The sequence below is a fragment of the Nycticebus coucang genome, chromosome 4, assembly GCF_027406575.1.
Source record: "Nycticebus coucang isolate mNycCou1 chromosome 4, mNycCou1.pri, whole genome shotgun sequence".
Taxonomy (NCBI): domain Eukaryota; kingdom Metazoa; phylum Chordata; class Mammalia; order Primates; family Lorisidae; genus Nycticebus; species Nycticebus coucang.
In genome coordinates this window covers 52,348,276-52,367,165 of record NC_069783.1, presented here as the reverse complement: position 1 = coordinate 52,367,165, position 18,890 = coordinate 52,348,276, and the positions used below count along the sequence as shown (strand labels likewise).

Below are 18,890 nucleotides of genomic sequence, written 5' to 3'. Positions count from 1 at the left end.
GGAGGTTGATAAGTGTATGTGAGATTGCTCGTAAAGTCTGACTGTTTTCCAAAATTAGACAAAAAGTTTTTTGATTTCTCGTCTTAAAAACAAAAATGCCATTATCTTCTTTAAACAACAAACTAATAGGTTATAAAGTGTTAGTCACAGAGCACTTGCAATTCTCTTCCTAGGAGATGGAAAAAGCTGTCTTGCTCCCTCCCGAAATTTGAACCAAATCAAAAAGCAGGAAGAGCATTTCATTTTTCATCTTTAAAGAATACTTACTGTTAAAGAAAATCAGTGTTAATCTGTTTTAGAAGTGAGATGTAATTGATTTATTTAGCTCTTATTTTCTTTTTCTTTTTTTGGAAACAAGAGTCTCACTTTGTTGCCCTGGGTAGAGTGCCTTGGTATAGCTCACAGCAACCAGAAACTCTTGGGCTCAAGCAATTCTCTTGCCTCAGCCTCCCAAGGAGCTGGGACTACCGGCTCCGCACAACACCTGGGTATTTTTAGGGACTGGAGTCTGGCTCTGGCTCAGGCTGGTCTCAAACTCCTGAGCTCAGGCAATCCACCTCCCTCGGCCTCCCAGAGTGCTAGGATTACAGGCGTGAGCCACCACTGAACCCTATTTAGCACTTTTTTCTTTCTTTTTTTTTTTTTTTGAGATAGAGTCTCACTCTGTTGCCCTTGGTAGAGTGCTGTGGTGTCACAGCTCACAGCAACCTCAAATTCTTGGGCTTAAGCAATTCTTTTGCCTCAGCCACCCAAGTAGCTGGAACTCCAGGCTCCTGCCACAACGACTGGCTATTTTTTGTTGCAGTTGTTATTGGCTAGTCCTGGCTGGGTTTGAACCCGCCAGGTTGTCTCCAGAACCACTGTGCTACAGGTGCCGATCCTATTTAGCACTTCTTACTCTTCCTTGATCTGTGCCAGGCCACTGAGATTGATAATGCAGATAATTGAGTTTCTGTCCTTTGTCATAGTCTAGTAAGGAAGGTTATACAAACACTTGGAAACTGTTGTTGTAATAATAACAGTAGTTAACATTTATTTAGCATTTGCTCTATGCTAAGCAGTAGTAAATTCTTTCATATGTATTAGGTTATAATCTTCTGAGACAGATACTGTAGATTATATAGTGGAGGAATGTTAGCATGGAAGTATAAAGAAAAATGTAAGGAACTCTGGGATTGGTCAGAAAAGGCCTTCCAGGAGAGATGACAATAGAACTAAGGTTTTAAGGATTTGTAGGTTTTCATTAGGCAGATGGGGAAGTGCATTTCAAGCACAATCCTCCTAGATAGTCCATTAGGGCATTTTGGTGTGATCTAATGGTAAGGTGGGATGGAATCGTCCATTTAGGATTGGTAAGAGGTGGTAAGTTCAAGTAAGTTACAAATGGCTTGGGGAAATGTTTGACCTTTATTGAGTAAGTAGATCAGAATTTCTTGAGGTGGTAGACTGCATTTGAATTACCTAAGGTGACCCACAAGTATATAAAAATTAATTCCAAATGAATTAATGGCTAAATGTACAAAAAAAAAAAAGAGAGTAATTGAATGATCTTGGTGTTTAAGGTAGGAATTCATGAAGTCATTAAAGAAAAGAGAGGTGTTTGGCTAAATAAAGATGAAAAATTTTTGGTCCTGTTTTAGCCTCTTGGGCTATACTGCTTGAATCTGCTGTCAATGAAGCTTATGTTCAAGCAAGGAGGGGCTTCACATGTAAATACCAAACGGAATAATTTCTGGTATTGGTAAATGCTGCAGAGAAACTAGGGTTATGTGAAAGAGACCACCTGTAGGATATGTTGCTTTGGTAGGTGATCAGAGAAGACTTCCAGGAAGAAGTGACACTTGAGCTGTGACTTGAATGATGAGAGAGAAGAAGGGAGCTACACAGAAATTTCTATGCAGAGGCCGTAAGACAGGGAGTAATTTGGTATGTTGGGGGGACAGAAAGAAAGCCAATGTGGTTGGGATATAAGAGGAAAGTGGTAGGAAGAGGCCAGTGGGACACAGCCCTGTAGGCAGAAGAGTAGATGGGACTGATGTACATTTGTGAAGATCATTATGGCTGCTGTGTACAAAATTGATTTTAATGGATATTGTGACTTGAATTGTGTTCCCCCAAAAGATATGTTGAATTCCTAACCCCTGGGACCTCTGAGTGTGAACCCATATGGAAGTTGTGTTTTTAAATATGTAATTTAAGGTCATACGGAAGGTCAAAGTTGTAGTTAGAAATTTGGGGATTATTGCTATGTAAATGTGATTAAAACCATGCACTGGCTAAGATCAGCTAGGGAAAAAATGAGGATAAGGAAGGGAAGACTAGGGTTATTACAACACAGATACTAAACAACAATGAAGGGTTAACAGAAGCGACTGAGAAGGTGTGCCCCAGTTAAAACAGAAAGAAACCCCAGAACTGAGATGTTAAGGAAGTAGAGAGAAGGAAGTGTTTCGGGGGAGAGTGATCAGCTAGCTGGGTCAAATGCTGCTGAGATGTGTATGAAGTGAGAATAAGTGTGACAGTGTGGAGGAGGAGGCAGAAAAAGGCCTGGATTAAAATGGATGACATGCTAAGGTGTAGATTAATAATTGACAGATCTTGCTCACAGGGTTAGAGTGCTCGGGTGTCAGCCTAGCTCACAGAAACCTCCAACTCCTAGCTTCAAGCAGTCCTCCTGCCTCACCCTCCCTACATGCACCAGCCGCAACACCCTGCTAATTTTTCTATTTTTAGTCTTGCTCAGGCTGGTCTGGAACTCCTGAGCTCAAGCAACCTACCTGCCTCATCTCTCAGAGTGCTAGGGTTATAGGCATGAGCCACTGCCCAGCCATAGTCTCCTTATTTTTAGTCAGTAACTTTGAAGTTCAGGCTAGCTGTCTTATAGATTATGCCACATTTGGGTTTACTTGACTATTTTATTATTATTACATACAGATTTAGCAAGAATATTGCAAAGATAGTGTTGTATATTTCCTTTCTTTTTTCTTGTACCTAAGAAATCAGTGCAGTATTCCCAGATGGCATTTATCTGTCTGGGGTATTCTGTCACCTGTTTATGTATGCCCAAAGCTCAAAAGCCTTTCTTTATTTTTTCCCAATATGTATATCCCAATCCTCTTAAGTCTTATTTCTTATTACCAAAGAGTAAATTATATTAAAAGGAGGAGGTGGAGAGCAAAAAATCAGTACTGGAATTTAAGATACAAGAACAATTACCATCTTAGGCAGCCTATGGAGTAATTAGTGCCATATAACCTCAGTCTGCACACCAGCTGTTAAGGCAAACAAATGTCTGTATTTTTTGCTGGCTTTGCAGTTTTTAATCTCTAAACGAGAAACAATGAGATTTGGGGTAATTTAACTCAAAACCTAAGCATTTGGTTCTCTTTTCCTTTATAATTTTTTATTTCCTCCTTTAAAAATTAAAGATGGGTTGGGCAGTGGCTCATGCCTGTAATCCCAGCACTTGGGATCTAACTATTCAATTGTACAGAGTGTGCATATATTATTTATTCAGACATTTCCTTATTGTTGAAAAAAATCAGATATCCAGGTTTCGTTGTCACTATAGATAATGCCATGATAAATATTTTTGTGCATAAATAATTATGTATCATAGCTTTAATTTTTTTTTTTTTTTTGAGACAGAGTCTCACTTTGTCACCCTCGGTAGAGTGCTATGGTATCATAGCTCACAGCAACCTCTAACTCTTGGAGTCAAGCGATTCTTTTGCCTCAGCCTCCAGAGAAGCTGGGACTACAGGCACCCGCCACAATGCCAGGCAACTTTTTTAGAGATGGGGTGTCGCTCTGGCGGGGGCTGGTCTCGCGGGGGCTGGTCTCAAACTCCTGAGCTCAAGCAATCCACCCACCTCAGCCTCCCAGATTGCTTTGATTAGAGATGAGACCCACCGCAACCCGCCCACAGCTTTAATTTTTTTTTTTTTTTTTAAGAGACAGAGTCTCACTTTGTCACCCTCGGTAGGGTGCTGTGGCATCACAGCTCACAGCAACTTCCAGCTCTTGGGCTTAGGTTATTCTCTTGCCTCAGCCTCCCCAGTAGCTGGGACTACAGGTGCCTGCCACAATGCCCAGCTATTTTTTTGTTGCAGTTTGGCTGGGGTCGGTTTGAACCCACCCCCCTGGTATATGGGTCCAATGCCCTGTTCACTAGCCACAGGTGCCACCCACATAGCTTTAATTTTTAAAGGAGAAAAATCTAGGCTCAGCCCCTGTAGCTCAAGTGGCTAGCTGCCAGCCACATACACTGGAGTGGGTGGGTTCGAATGTAGCCTGAGCCTGCAAGACAACAATGACAACTATAACCAAAAAATAGCCAGGCATTGTGGCAGGCACCTGTAGTTCCACCTACTTGGGAGGCTAAGGCAAGAGGATCGCTTAAGCCCAAGAGTTTGAGGTTGCTGTGAGCTGTGATGCTACGACACTCTATCCAGGGTGACAGCTTGAGACTCTGTCTCAAAAAAAAAAAAAAAAAAAAAATCTCCTGAGCTCAGGAGTTCCAGACCAGCCTGAGCTGGTTTGATTGAGACCTTGTCTCTAAAAATAACCGGGCTTTGTGGCAGGTGCCTGTAGTCCCAGCCACTTGGGAGGCTGAGGCAAGAGAATAACTTAAGCCCAGGACTTTGCTGTGAGCTATGATGCTATGGCACTCTACCAAGGGTGACAAAGTGAGACTCTGTCTCAAAAGAAAAAAAAAAAGACATTACATTGCTTTTTAGTATCTAGTCTGTTTGATGAGAAGCCTCATGCCAGTCTCTTTCCTTTGCAGGTGACATACTTTTTGCTTTGGAAGATTTTATTAGATTCTTTTCTTTCTTTCCTCCCCTCCTCCCTTGGTAGAGTGCCTTGGTGTCACAGCTCACAGCAACCTCCAAGTCTTGGGTTTAAGCGATTGTCTTGCCTCAGTCTCCCAAGCAGCTGAGACTACAGGCGCCCACCGCAACACTCGGCTATTTTTTCTAGTAGCAATGAAAATAATTTTATGGTTGGGGGTTGCCACAACATGAGGAACCGTATTAAAGGGTTGCCATTAGGAAGGTTGAGAACCACTGGTCTAAGAGGTCCATTTCCTTGGCTTTCAGTTCTCTGTTTGAATTTCTTTTTTTAGTGGTTGTGGTTGTTGTTTCCATAGTTTCCAATTGCCTTTTTTTTTTTTTTTTTTGAGATAGATTCTTTCTCTGTAGCCCAGATTAGTGTAGCTCATTGTAACCTCAAACTCCTGAGCTCAGGCAGTCCTCCTACCTCATCCTTTCTAGTTGCTGGACCATAGGGCCTCACCCAGCTAATTTTTTTCTATTTTATTTAGTAGAGACAGGTCTTACTCATTTTCAGCAGGTCTTGAATCCTGGCCTCAAGTGATCCTCCTGCCTTGGTCTCCCAGAGTACTAGGATTACAGGTGTGAGCTGCTGTGCCTGGTCCAGTTACTCAGTTTCAGTGGATACAATGTCTTCATGAATTTCTTTGAAGTCAACACTTACAATTTTAGAGATTATATATGTATATATATATGTATTTTTTGTTGAGACAGAGTCCCACCCTATGCCCCTGAGCAGAGTGCAGTGGGCATGGTAGCTCACCGCAACCTCACACTCAGGCTGTGGGCACCCCGCTGCCTCAGCCTCTGGAAGCCACTGGGATTAGTGGCGCTTGCTGCTTCGCCCGGCTGGGTTTTTCCATTTTTTTCATGAGTTGGGGTCTCACTGTTGCTCAGGTGAGTCTTGAACTCCTGAGCTCAAGCAATTCTCCCGCCTCAGCCTCCCACAGTGCTGGGATTCCTAGAAATAGTTGTGCTTCCTTTAGGTCAGTTGTTAATTTGTTTTCATCCTTTTCATTTATACTTTTGGTTAAAAACATTTTTTTTAATTATTAAAAAGTAATTAAAGTGAACAGAGCACCAGCTGTTGGACCTCACACCGTGGTCCTTGGGTGAAATGCCAGAAAAATTACCTTTTTCCTCATCTCCTTTCATCCTATATCCAAATATTGAAGGCTTTGTTAGGGAGCATGAAGATCCTCTTTTATTTTTATTTTTTTTTGAGACAAAGTCTTACTTTGTGGTCCTCTGTAGAGTGCTATGGTATTATAGCTTACAGCAATCTGAAAGTCTTGGGCTCAAGGGATCCTCTTGCCTCAGCCTCCCAAATAGCTGAGACTATAGGTGCCCACCACCACACCTGGCTATTTTTTAGAGATGGGGTCTCTCTTGCTTAGGCTGGTTTGAATTCCTGACCTCAGGTGATCCGCCTGCCTGGGCCTCCCAGAGTGTTAGGATTATAGGTGTGAGCCACCACGCCCAGCCTTGTTAATTTTTTTTAAAGAGATGTGGTTTGCCAGACTCTATTTGTGAAGGGATGTGGTAAAAGATTTGGCTTGGCTGTTTCATAGATATTTTAATTATTCTGACTTTAGTCCTACATCTTCTCTCTTGCTTTCTATGTCTGCTGTTCCTGTGATTGGTATCTTTCCAGGCTTTGCTGACAGGAATGTCACCTACATCGCCGTAGCCTTCTCATGTATATGTGCATGTGTGCATGAATGTTTGTTCTGAATTGCAGTTGTCTCTGCATTGGCAATATAATCCCACCTGCTTTCTGTCTTGAAGAATGAATGAATGCATGTCAGTGAGATTTTCTTAGGAAGTAAAAGAAAATGCATGTATTTAGTTTGTATTATGCAGAGTAATCCATAGGTATTTATTGAATAAATCAATGCTGTTGAGGAAATTGGGCAAAGCATACTTTTGTTCAAATTAAAAAAAAAATTACAGCTGTAAGATATAGGTAATTAAATGAATCCTTTTATTATTTTTAAAAGTCCTATTTTATTTCATCCTGTTTTTAGGAAGAAATCTTCCTAAATCTCACATGTTCTCACTTATATGTGAGAACTAAATATTCAAACAATTGATCTGACGGAGATAGTAGAATAATGGTTACCAGAGGGTGGAAAGGGTAGCTGGTGGGGATGGTTAAAGTGGCAATGATTAATGGTTGCAAAACTATAGTTAGGTTGATAGTATAACAAAATGACTATAGTCAACGGTAAATTATGATAGACTTTAAAATAGCTAAAGTAGTGGAATTGGAATGTTCTTTACACAAAGAAATGATAAGTGCTGGAGATAATAGCTATCACAGTTACTCTGATTTGATAATATCCATTGCATGCCTGTATCAAAACATCAAATGTACCCTATAAATATACACAACTATTGGGGTACCCATAATAATTACAAGTAAAAAATTAAAAAAAATTATAGGGTATGGCTTAGTACCTGTAGTTCAGTAGTTGTAGCACTGGCCACATGAACTGGGGCTGGTGGGTTTGAACCCAGTCTGGGCCTGATGAGCAACAATGACAACTGCAACAACAACAAAAGAATAGCCAGGTGTTGTGGCAGGTGCCTGTAGTCCCAGTTACTTGGGAGGCTGAGGCAAGAGAATTGCTTGGGCCCAGGAGTTTGAGGTTTCTGTGAGCTGTGAGGCCATGGTACTCCGCTGAGGGCAACACGGTGAGACAATGTCTCAAAAAAGATTGTAAATAAACAGTTACATTATTGTAACTAGAAGATATGATTTCCAGTGCAAGAGGCATAAAATGCAAATGTAAAATAACTGTTAAATAAAAGGGCGGCGCCTGTGGCTCAGTCAGTAGGGCGCCGGCCACATAAACCGAGGATGGCGGATTCAAACCCGGCCCCGGCCAAACTGCAACCAAAAAATAGCTGGGCGTTGTGGCGGGCGCCTGTAGTCCCAGCTACTCGGGAGGCTGAGGCAGGAGAATGGCTTAAGCCCAGGAGCTGGAGGTTGCTGTGAGCTGTGTGAGGCCACGGCACTCTACCGAGGGCCATGAAGTGAGACTCTGTCTCTACAAAAAAAATAAATAAATAAATAAAAATCTCATGCTTATTTTGACTTGATTGGGTATGAATTTATAATTTTTAAAACATTAACTTTCCTAGCTCTATATTGAAAAAGTCAAGAAACAAGAACTTTCCAAGACCAGTGCTCACCTCTGATACTGAGATTTTGACCTCTGAATATCATTTCTCACTAAGAAAATTTAGGCTCTTAGAGAAATGGCTAATTTTAGTTCTGATCCAGCAAATGCCCTGGGCCTTACTGGAATGTTCTATTGTAATAGAGAGCAAAGAATATTTAAAGACTATATGGTCATTTAAAAAGACACAGAGCCAGTTTGAGGGTGCTCTTAATGTCCATAGTGATTAAAATTCATATAACTATATGAATGATTATGATTGATAAAAGCATAATTATTATGAAAATTACATGAGCCCATAGTCATTCTCATAAAAGACAAATCCAAATTAAAAGCAAATAATGGCAGCAATAAAAAAACCCCCAGGGATTTAAAGATAAAGAAGTATTTATTCTGTTTTTCCTCTGTAAAGTGCAGGGTAGTGTGACCAATGCACATTTGATGAGAAAAGGCTTTTTTTTTTTATTTTTATTTTTTTGTCTTTAACAGACGTCTGCTGACTAATAAACGTAGAAGTAATGAAGGAGTCAGAAAAATTACCCTTTGAAATCTCTAATAAAATAATTGAATCAGTCACAGTTCATCAGTTTAAACTGTTTCATCAATGAAAGATGAGTAAAGAATGGGGTACATGTGTAGTACCATACTATCTCTCCACACATTATATCAGCTGGTTTCAAGTCAGGAAATGTCACTTTCTGAAGGCATGATCAGGCTGTCACCTCTTTAACTTAGAAGATTTAAAGGGGGAGGAGAGGAAGGGGAGCATGTGGATGTTATGTGCCTGATGAGGTGACATACCTTGATGTGCACAGAATTACCTATCAAGTGCTGCTTCCAAAAATGTTTAAATTGAAGCTGATCAGGCCATTACACCTGACTTCCAATTTACGTGAAATACAGAAGAAAAAATAGGTTGAATGGCAGCATGAGAAGACAGTAAGCAAATCCAGAGCTAGCCCTTTACCTATAATCAATATCATGGGGAAAAAAAAGAAGAGGAAGAGAGATTCTTAAAGATCAAAAAAGATACAATTTATTATGAATATTGGATCTTACTGGCATCTTTGAATGAAACAGTTATAAAATATCTTTTGGGGAAAACTGGGTAGAATATCACTTGTGTTTTGGTGTGTTCATAGTGCTGTGGTAATGTAGAGAAATGCCCTGGTTTTTCTAAGGTTACAGAATTATTCAGGGGATGAACTATGCCTGTAAATTACTTTATAATATTTAATGTAGTGGAAGCATACATGGCAAAATTTTGTTTCCTTGAATCTTTAAAAATTTTCTTTTCTTTCTTTCTTTCTTTTGAGATAGTGTTTCATTTTGTTGCCCTTGGTGGAGTGCTGTGGCATTATAGCTCACAGCAAGCTCAAACTCCTGGGCTCAAGCAATCCTCTTGCTTCAGCATCCCAAATAGCTGAAACTACAGGTGCCCACCACAACGCCCAGCTATTCTTTTTTTTAAAGACAGGGTCTTGATCTTGCTCAGGCTAGTCGTGAACTCATGAGCTCAAGCCATCCACCCACCTTGGCCTCCCAGAGTGCTGGGATTGCAGGAGTGAGCCACTGCACCTGACTGAAAATTTTCCTTTTCTTTTTTGTTTTATTGTTTGGGATTTGAAAATTTTCTTAAAACTTTGGAAAATCAAAAAAAAAGTATTTGAGGTGATGGATATGTTAATTAGCTTTATTTAATTCCACATTGTATTAATAAATATTAACATCACTTTGTACTCCAGAAATGTATACAACTATAATTTATCAACTTTTAATTAAAAAAAATAGAAATAGAAAACAAACATTAAGTTTTGTTTTACTGTTTACATTGGACTTCAGTTTGCTTACATAGGAACTCAAGGTACTAGAGCCATCTCAGCTGCATGGTCTCCCATTAAAAGTTTTTTCAGCTCTTAAAGAAATGGTACATAGAGTTTTATGAAATACCAGCTAACATGTAATATTAAAAAGGCACAATTAACATTTTGTGAATATGATGAAAATACCATCTATTTTCTCCAGAAGCTTGTAAATTTATTAGTATCTTTAAAAGCCTGTTCCTTTTTTTCCTGTTCTAACCATTATTCAGTGTTTAATGTGTATCATGTAGGGAGGTAATGTGGGAAATTTTTTTTTGATTGGGAAGAGAGATGAATTCTGTGTAGCTCAGTGAGATGCCTTAATGTAACTGGCATGTAGAGTTGTAAAAAGGTTGAGAAAGTAGGCTAAGGAATAGAAGCAATCCATGTAAAAAGTAAATTAAGCCTAAGATTTGATGAGTTGTGTTTCTGATAAAGAACAGTCTAAGAGCTATAAATGGAAATACAATGAAACAGTCTGCTCTTTTGACCTTAGTGATGTAGGCTGCTTTATCACTAGTGTCTGAAATCTTTTGGTTGAATGAGGAAAAGGTCATTGGCTATAATGATTGGATGGAGTATGGCAGAGTAAAGTTGGATTAGAGAGACATTATGGTAAGTTGATAATTAGAACACTGTGTAGTTAAAAAAAATTTGTCAAGGGTAAGAACGGTGGAAAAATAATTGTAGTGTTAGTGGTGGTTTTCCTACTTATTGTGTGTATATGTGTGTAGGCAAATCATTTATAAAGAGAGGAGTCAATACAATTAGATGGGACAAAGAAGGAAACTGAAATATCAGAAAGGTAAAATGAACGTTAAGTATGAGAAAACCCTGAAATTCAATAAAGCTAGTTTTCTTTTTTCTTTTTCTTTCTTTCTTTCTTTTTTTTTTTGTGAGCCAGAGTCTCACTGTGTTGCCCTTGGTAGAGTGCTGTGGCGTCACTGCTCACAGCAACCTCAAACTCTTGGGCTTAAGTGATTCTCTTGCCTCAGCCTCCCAAGTAGCTGGTACTACAGGTGCCCGCCACAATGCCCAGCTATTTTTTTGTTGTTGTCATTGTTGTTTAGTAGGCCTGAGCCAGGTTTGAACCCACCATCCCCTATGCATGTGGCTGGCGCCCTAATCACTGAGCTATGAGCGCCAAGCCAATAAAGCTGATTTTTATCATATAAATTTGACTTACAGAAAAATACTTTGAATGTAGTAGTTATCTTTGGAGGAGTTAAATTTTGTTTGTTTTTTATTTCAGTTTAAGGCTACAAAGAATTTGGAGGAGTTAAAATTCTTTGACAGTGTAGCCACAGGATTACAGAGTCTTTGGATCTTTAGTATATGCTTAAGGTCAATTCAAGATGCATAAAAATAGATTGCTAAAAGCTAAATAAATAAACAGAAAATGTAATCACAGTATTCTTGCTGAAAAAGTATAGGCATGATAGGTAAGTTTTAACATAATGTGATGAATGGGAATTTAAAGCACATTTATATAATTTTCTTGAAAGAATCATGAATGGTAAATTATAGGAATCTAATGCTTACATGATATTTGCAAGTGCTCAGGATGTAGGGATAAGCACTTAAGAGTATGCTCTGAAGTTCTAACTTTAAAGATACGTCTTCCTGGAAAAGAGATCTAATATAACAAAGAAATGTTGGGGTGGAATATGTTTGAAAAATATCTAACATACCAATTACGGTTCTTAAACTATAGGCATGATTCGTAATATTACGAATCTTGGAGAGATGTTGAACCTATGGTACTCTGAATATATGCTATAAAGTAACATTAGATAATAGTTATTGGGTATTATATCTGTGTAATGCTTTACATACATTGTAATGCTTTACATACATTAAAATTAAATGGGCACACATTCATTGCTTTCAAATATTCAGAGTTGACATCATCACAATCTTTGTTTCCCTAAATAATTTTTTATTTAGGCAGGTAGTGGTATCTAGATGGTGCTTACAGTTCTTGGTAGATTGAAGAGTAAGGGAATGCACTTAGGGAGTGGGGAAGAGTACTGTAATAGTGGGAATAGCAGTAGAAAGCCCTACTTTAACATATTGACTGCCACACTAGAAAAAAACTTTTTCCCTTGGGGCCATGGTGTTCAATGAGATCAAGGCAGGTAAAGATATCTGTGAGTTATATATGTTTCATGAAACCTTGGGTTCAAAACTAGTGTAAGTTAAATACAATTCACATGGCAGTAAAAAAATCTGTGTTAGAGATTTAAAAGAAATTTTTAAAGTTTTTAAAATTTTGGTACTCATTGGTTATAATGCACTCTTTTAAATCTAAGGTTTATACTCATAATTTTCTTGAATTTTTTTTTTTTCTTTTTTTTTTTATTGTTGGGGATTCATTGAGGGTACAATAAGCCAGTTACACTGATTGCAATTGTTAGGTAAAGTCCCTCTTGCAATCATGTCTTGCCCCCATAAAGTGTGACACACACTAAGGCCCCACCCCACTCCCTCCCTCTCTCTTTCTGCTTCCCCCCCCATAACCTTAATTGTCATTAATTGTCCTCATATCAAGATTGAGTACATAGGATTCATGCTTCTCCATTCTTGTGATGCTTTACTAAGAATAATGTCTTCCACTTCCATCCAGGTTAATACGAAGGATGTAAAGTCTCCATTTTTTTTAATGGCTGAATAGTATTCCATGGTATACATATACCACAGCTTGTTAATCCATTCCTGGGTTGGTGGGCATTTAGGCTGTTTCCACATTTTGGCGATTGTAAATTGAGCTGCAATAAACAGTCTAGTACAAGTGTCCTTATGATAAAAGGATTTTTTTCCTTCTGGGTAGATGCCCAGTAATGGGATTGCAGGATCGAATGGGAGGTCTAGGTTGAGTGCTTTGAGGTTTCTCCATACTTCCTTCCAGAAAGGTTGTACTAGTTTGCAGTCCCACCAGCAGTGTAAAAGTGTTCCCTTCTCTCCACATCCACGCCAGCATCTGCAGTTTTGAGATTTTGTGATGTGGGCCATTCTCTCTGGGGTTAGATGATATCTCAGGGATGTTTTGATTTGCATTTCTCTAATATATAGAGATGATGAACATTTTTTCATGTGTTTGTTAGCCATTCGTCTGTCGTCTTTAGAGAAAGTTCTATTCATGTCTCTTGCCCATTGATATAGGGGATTGTTGGCTTTTTTCATGTGGATTAATTTGAGTTCTCTATAGATCCTGGTTATCAAGCTTTTGTCTGATTGAAAATATGCAAATATCCTTTCCCATTGTGTGGGTTGTCTCTTTGCTTTGGTTATCGTCACCTTAGCTGTACAGAAGCTTTTCAGTTTAATGAAGTCCCATTTGTTTATTTTTGTTGTTGTTGCAATTGCCATGGCAGTCTTCTTCATGAAGTCTTCCCCCAGGCCAATATCTTCCAGTGTTTTTCCTATGCTTTCTTTGAGGATTTTTATTGTTTCGTGCCTTAAATTTAAGTCCTTTATCCATCTTGAATCAATTTTTGTGAGTGGGGAAAGGTGTGGGTCCAGTTTCAGTCTTTTACACGCAGACATCCAATTCTCCCAACACCATTTATTGAATAGGGAGTCTTTCCCCCAAGGTAAGTTCTTGTTTGGTTTATCGAAGATTAGGTGGTTGTAAGATGTTAGTTTCATTTCTTGGTGTTCAATTCGATTCCAAGTGTCTATGTCTCTGTTTTTGTGCCAGTACCATGCTGTCTTGAGCACTATGGCTTTGTAGTACAGACTCAAATCTGGTATGCTGATGCCCCCAGCTTTATTTTTGTTACTAAGAACTGCCTTAGCTATACGGGGTTTTTTCCGGTTCCATACAAAACGCAGAATCATTTTTTCCAAATCTTGAAAGTACGATGTAGGTACTTTGATAGGAATGGCATTGAATAGGTAGATTGCTTTGGGAAGTATAGACATTTTAACAATGTTGATTCTTCCCATCCATGAGCATGGTATGTTCTTCCATTTGTTAATATCCTCTGCTATTTCCTTTCTGAGGAGTTCATAGTTTTCTTTATAGAGGTCCTTCACCTCCTTCGTTAGGTATATTCCTAGGTATTTCATTTTCTTTGAAACTATGGTGAAGGGAGTTGTGTCCTTAATTAGCTTCTCCTCTTGACTGTTATTGGTGTATACAAAGGCTACTGACTTGTGGACATTGATTTTATATCCTGAAACATTACTGTATTTTTTGATGACTTCTAGTAGTCTTGTGGTTGAGTCTTTGGGGTTCTCTAAGTATAAGATCATGTCGTCAGCAAAGAGGGAGAGTTTGACCTCCTCTGCTCCCATTTGGATTCCCTTTATTTCCTTGTCTTGCCTAATTGTATTGGCTAGAACTTCCAGCACTACGTTGAATAGTAAAGGTGACAGAGGACAACCTTGTCTGGTTCCAGTTCTAAGAGGAAAAGCTTTCAGTTTTACTCCATTCAGTAAAATATTGGCTGTGGGTTTGTCATAGATAGCTTCAATCAGTTTTAGAAATGTGCCACCTATGCCTATACTCTTCAGTGTTCTAATTAGAAAAGGATGCTGGATTTTATCAAATGCTTTTTCTGCATCTATTGAGAGGATCATGTGATCTTTATTTTTGCCTCTGTTAATATGGTGGATAACGTTTATGGACTTGCGTATGTTGAACCAGCCTTGCATCCCTGGGATGAAGCCTGCTTGATCATGATGAATGACTTTTTTGATGATAAGCTGTAATCTATTGGCTAGGATTTTGTTGAGAATTTTTCCATCTATATTCATGAGTGAGATTGGTCTGAAATTCTCCTTTTTGTTTGGGTCTTTTCCTGGTTTTGGTATCAGGGTGATGTTTGCTTCATAGAATGTGTTGGGGAAGATTCCTTCTTCCTCAATTTTTTGGAATAATTTCTGCAGTACAGGAATAAGCTCTTCCTTGAAGGTTTGATAGAATTCTGGAGTGAAGCCATCTGGACCAGGGCATTTTTTAGTTGGAAGCTTTTTTATTGTTTCTTTGATCTCAGTGCTTGAAATTGGTCTGTTCAGGAGGTCTATTTCTTCCTGGCCAAGTCTAGGGAGAGGGTGTGATTCCAAATATTGATCCATTTCCTTCACATTGTCAAATTTCTGGGCATACAGTTTCTGGTAGTATTCAGAGATGATCTCTTGTATCTCTGTGGGATCAGTTGTTATTTCCCCTTTATCATTTCTGATTGAGGTTACTAGAGATTTTACTTTTCTATTTCTAGTTAGTCTGGCCAATGGTTTATCTATTTTATTTTTTCAAAAAACCAACTCCTTGTTTCATTAATTTTCTGAATGATTCTTTTGTTTTCTTTTTTACTTTACACTTTTTTTTATTGTTGTTGTTGCAGTTTGGCCGGGGCTGGGTTTGAACCCGCCACCCTCGGTATATGGGGCTGGTGCCCTACTCACTGAGCCACAGGTGCCACCCGATTCTTTTGTTTTCAATTTCATTGATCTCTGATTTGATTTTGGAGATTTCTTTTCTTCTACTGAGTTTAGGCTTAGATTGTTCTTCTTTTTCCAATTCCATAAGGTCTCTTGTGAGATTGTTGATGTGCTCTCTGTCTGTTTTTCGAATGTAGGCATCTAAAGCGATGAATTTTCCTCTCAAAACTGCTTTTGCAGTATCCCACAGGTTTTGGTAGCTTGTGTCTTCATTGTTGTTATGCTTAAGGAAGTTAGTGATTTCCTGTTTGATTTCTTCCTGCACCCATCTGTTATTCAACAGAAGATTGTTTAATTTCCATGCCTTTGGATGGGGTCGAGCATTTTTTTTAGAGTTGAGTTCCACCTTTAGTGCCTTATGGTCTGAAAAGATACAAGGTAAAATTTCAATTCTTTTGATTCTGTTGATATTTGTTTTGTGTCCCAGGATATGATCAATTTTGGAGAATGTTCCATGGGGTGATGAGAAGAATGTATATTCTTTATCTTTGGGGTGGAGTGTTCTATATGCGTCTATCAAGCATAATTGTTCTAGGGTCTCATTTAAATCTCTTATATCTTTGTTTAATTTCTGTTTAGAGGATCTGTCCAGCTCTGTAAGAGGTGTGTTAAAGTCCCCTGTTATGATGGTATTATCAGATATCATATTGCTCAGACTGAGTAAGGTCTGTTTCAAGAATCTGGGAGCATTTAAATTTGGTGCATAGATATTTAGAATTGAAATGTCTTCTTGTTGTAGTTTTCCCTTGACCAATATAAAGTGACCATCTTTGTCTTTTTTGACTTTAGTTGCTTTAAATCCACATGTATCTGAAAATAAGATTGCAACTCCTCTTTTCTTCTGAATTCCATTTGCCTGAAAAATTGTCTTCCAACCCTTGACTCGGAGCTTTAATTTGTCTTTTGAAGCCAGGTGTGTTTCTTGCAGACAGCAAATGGATGGCTTGTGTTTTTTAATCCAGTCAGCCAATCTATGTCTCTTCAGTGGGGAATTCAAGCCATTAACATTTATGGAGATAATTGATAAGTGTGGTAGTATTCTATTCGTCTTATTTGGTGAGAGTCCATTGCTTAGTTTTATCTTTTGCATCAGTGTGGAGGTTAGGTTCTGTCCTTTGATTTCTGAGTTCTTACTTTGCTGCTGATCCATTGTGGTGGTCAGTGTGCAGAACAGGTTGAAGTATTCCCTGTAGAGCTGGTCTTGTTGTGGTGAATTTCCTCAATGTTTGTATATCCGTAAATGATTTGATTTCTCCATCAATTTTGAAGCTTAGCTTAGCAGGGTACAGAATTCTGGGCTGAAAATTGTTCTGTTTAAGTAGATTAAAGGTAGATGACCATTGTCTTCTTGCTTGGAAAGTTTCATTAGAGAAGTCTGAGGTCACTCTGATGGATTTGCCCCTGTAGGTCAACTGGCGCTTACTCCTGGCAGCTTGCAGAATCTTTTCTTTTGTCTTGACTTTGGACAGGTTCATCACAATGTGTCTTGGAGAAGCTCGGTTAGAGTTGAGGCGACCTGGGGTCCGATAGCCCTCTGAAAGCAGTGTGTCAGAATCTTTGGTGATGTTTGGGAAATTTTCTTTTATAATATTCTCTAGTATGGCTTCCATTCCTCTGGGGCATTCTTCTTCCCCTTCTGGAATTCCTATAACTCGTATGTTGGAACGTTTCATAAAGTCCCATAATTCTGACAGTGAACGTTCTGCTTTCTCTCTCTTCTTTTCTGCCTCTTTTACTATCTGAGTTATCTCAAAAACTTTGTCTTCTACCTCTGAAATTCTTTCTTCTGCATGGTCTAACCTGTTGCTGATACTTTCCATTGCATCTTTAAGTTCCCTGATTGACTGTTTCATTTCCTTCAGCTCTGCTATATCCTTTTTATATTCTTCATATCGTTCATCTCTGATTTGATTCTGTTTTTGGATTTCCTTTTGGTTATTTTCCACTTTATTAGCAGTTTCCTTCATTGTTTCCATCATTTCTTTCATTGTTTTCAACATGTGTATTCTAAATTCCCTTTCTGTCATTCCTAACATTTCTGTATAGGTGGAATCCTCTGCAGTAGCTACCTCATGGTCCCTTGGCGGGGTTGTTCTGGACTGGTTCTTCATGTTGCCTGGAGTTTTCTGCTGATTCTTCCTCATGAGTGATTTCTTTTATCTGTTTCCTTGCCCTAATTTTCCTTTCACTTCCTCTTGCTCTTTAAGTTCTTGTGCCTGTGGACTAAGGGTTACAGGACCAGAAAGGTGAGAAGGTTGAAGAGCAAAAAAGGGATGAAAGAAAGGAGGACCGAGTGATAAGAAAAAAAAGAAAGATAGAGAAAGGAGAGGGGGTAGGGATAAGGAATATTGACAAAAAGAAGAGAGGCACAGAAAGAGGGAGACAGGGCAATATAGGTGTACAGTAGGGTACTTTGACACAACCTTAAAAAACCCCACCTTCTGGGGGTTGGGTGCCCAGTTGGGTGGTTCCCTTGAGGTCAGCAGCTCTTTGCTAACCTGGTCAGACACAGTACCCCACCTCCACCAAGTAGAGAGGAAAGACAAAAATGCTATAAATCAAACTAAAACAAGCAAACAGAAAACTTTATGGCGATAAAATTGGGTGAAAAACCAAGTGATAGCGGTAGAAACACTAGCAAAAATGAAGTTGTAGTTATTAAAAAAGGCAGCAATGGGAAATTATAATTAAACTAGAAAAATTGAGAAAGAAAAAGGGATCTGTATGGAAAAGATTGAAATTAAGAAACAAAAGAACATCAACAACGTCAAAATAAACAAACAAAAAAACCCAACCAAACAAAAAAAAAAGAAAAAAAAATACACAACCAAAAACAAAGCAGTTTGTATATGTTGTTGAATATTGTCTGGGCAACACGTGGTCTTTTGGGGTATGAGATGTTAGTCACAGTTCTGATACGACTGGAGGCTGCTGATTTCTCAAACCCCAGCAGGTAGACACCCTAAATCTCTCTTCAGCCCACTTAAAAGGCACTTTGAACTTGTAAACTTGCTGAGCAGAAGCTTTCCCAGCTTTCTCGCTGGAATCACTGCTGAAGTGGCTATCCACTTACTCAGTGTGCCAAAACCGGTCTCACTCTGCCCCTGAGGGTTAGGGCTGCAAGGCGGCTCAGACCCCACCCTTAGGCTACTTGGTTGCTGGGTTACCAGCTCCCACCCGTTTCTAGCTCTGCTACCCTGAGGGCGGAGCTTGCCGGGGCAGATCACTGACAATGGATCCGTGTGACCCACCGCCAAACACTATTAGCTCCGTCTGGCTCAGCGGCTCAGACTGGGGCCCTAGACAACGGCCAAAGTTCTCCGCACTCCCACTCAGGCCTTCCCCAAGGCAGTTCAACTCAGTGCCAAGTCCAAGGACATCAAAAGAGTTCACAGGTAAGGCCTTTCTGGTTTGCAGTCTCGCTGCTACTGAACTTACAGTTGTGGGCGGGTTTAGACGGGTTGAACACACGCGACCACTTGCCGGTTTTCCACTGTTTTAGTCCTCCTCTTGGGGTCCAGAAGTCTCTCGCTGACTCCCTGTATCCTCATAGGAGTGAT

At 39.3% G+C, this 18,890-nt stretch overlaps 1 protein-coding gene across 4 annotated transcripts in view; it reads left to right on the top strand.

Moving 5' to 3' along the window:
- The window catches only part of ASB3 (ankyrin repeat and SOCS box containing 3), a 128,667-nt gene that overhangs the window by 709 nt on the left and 109,068 nt on the right, over positions 1 to 18,890 (top strand). The gene's annotated exons all lie outside the window — the stretch shown is intronic.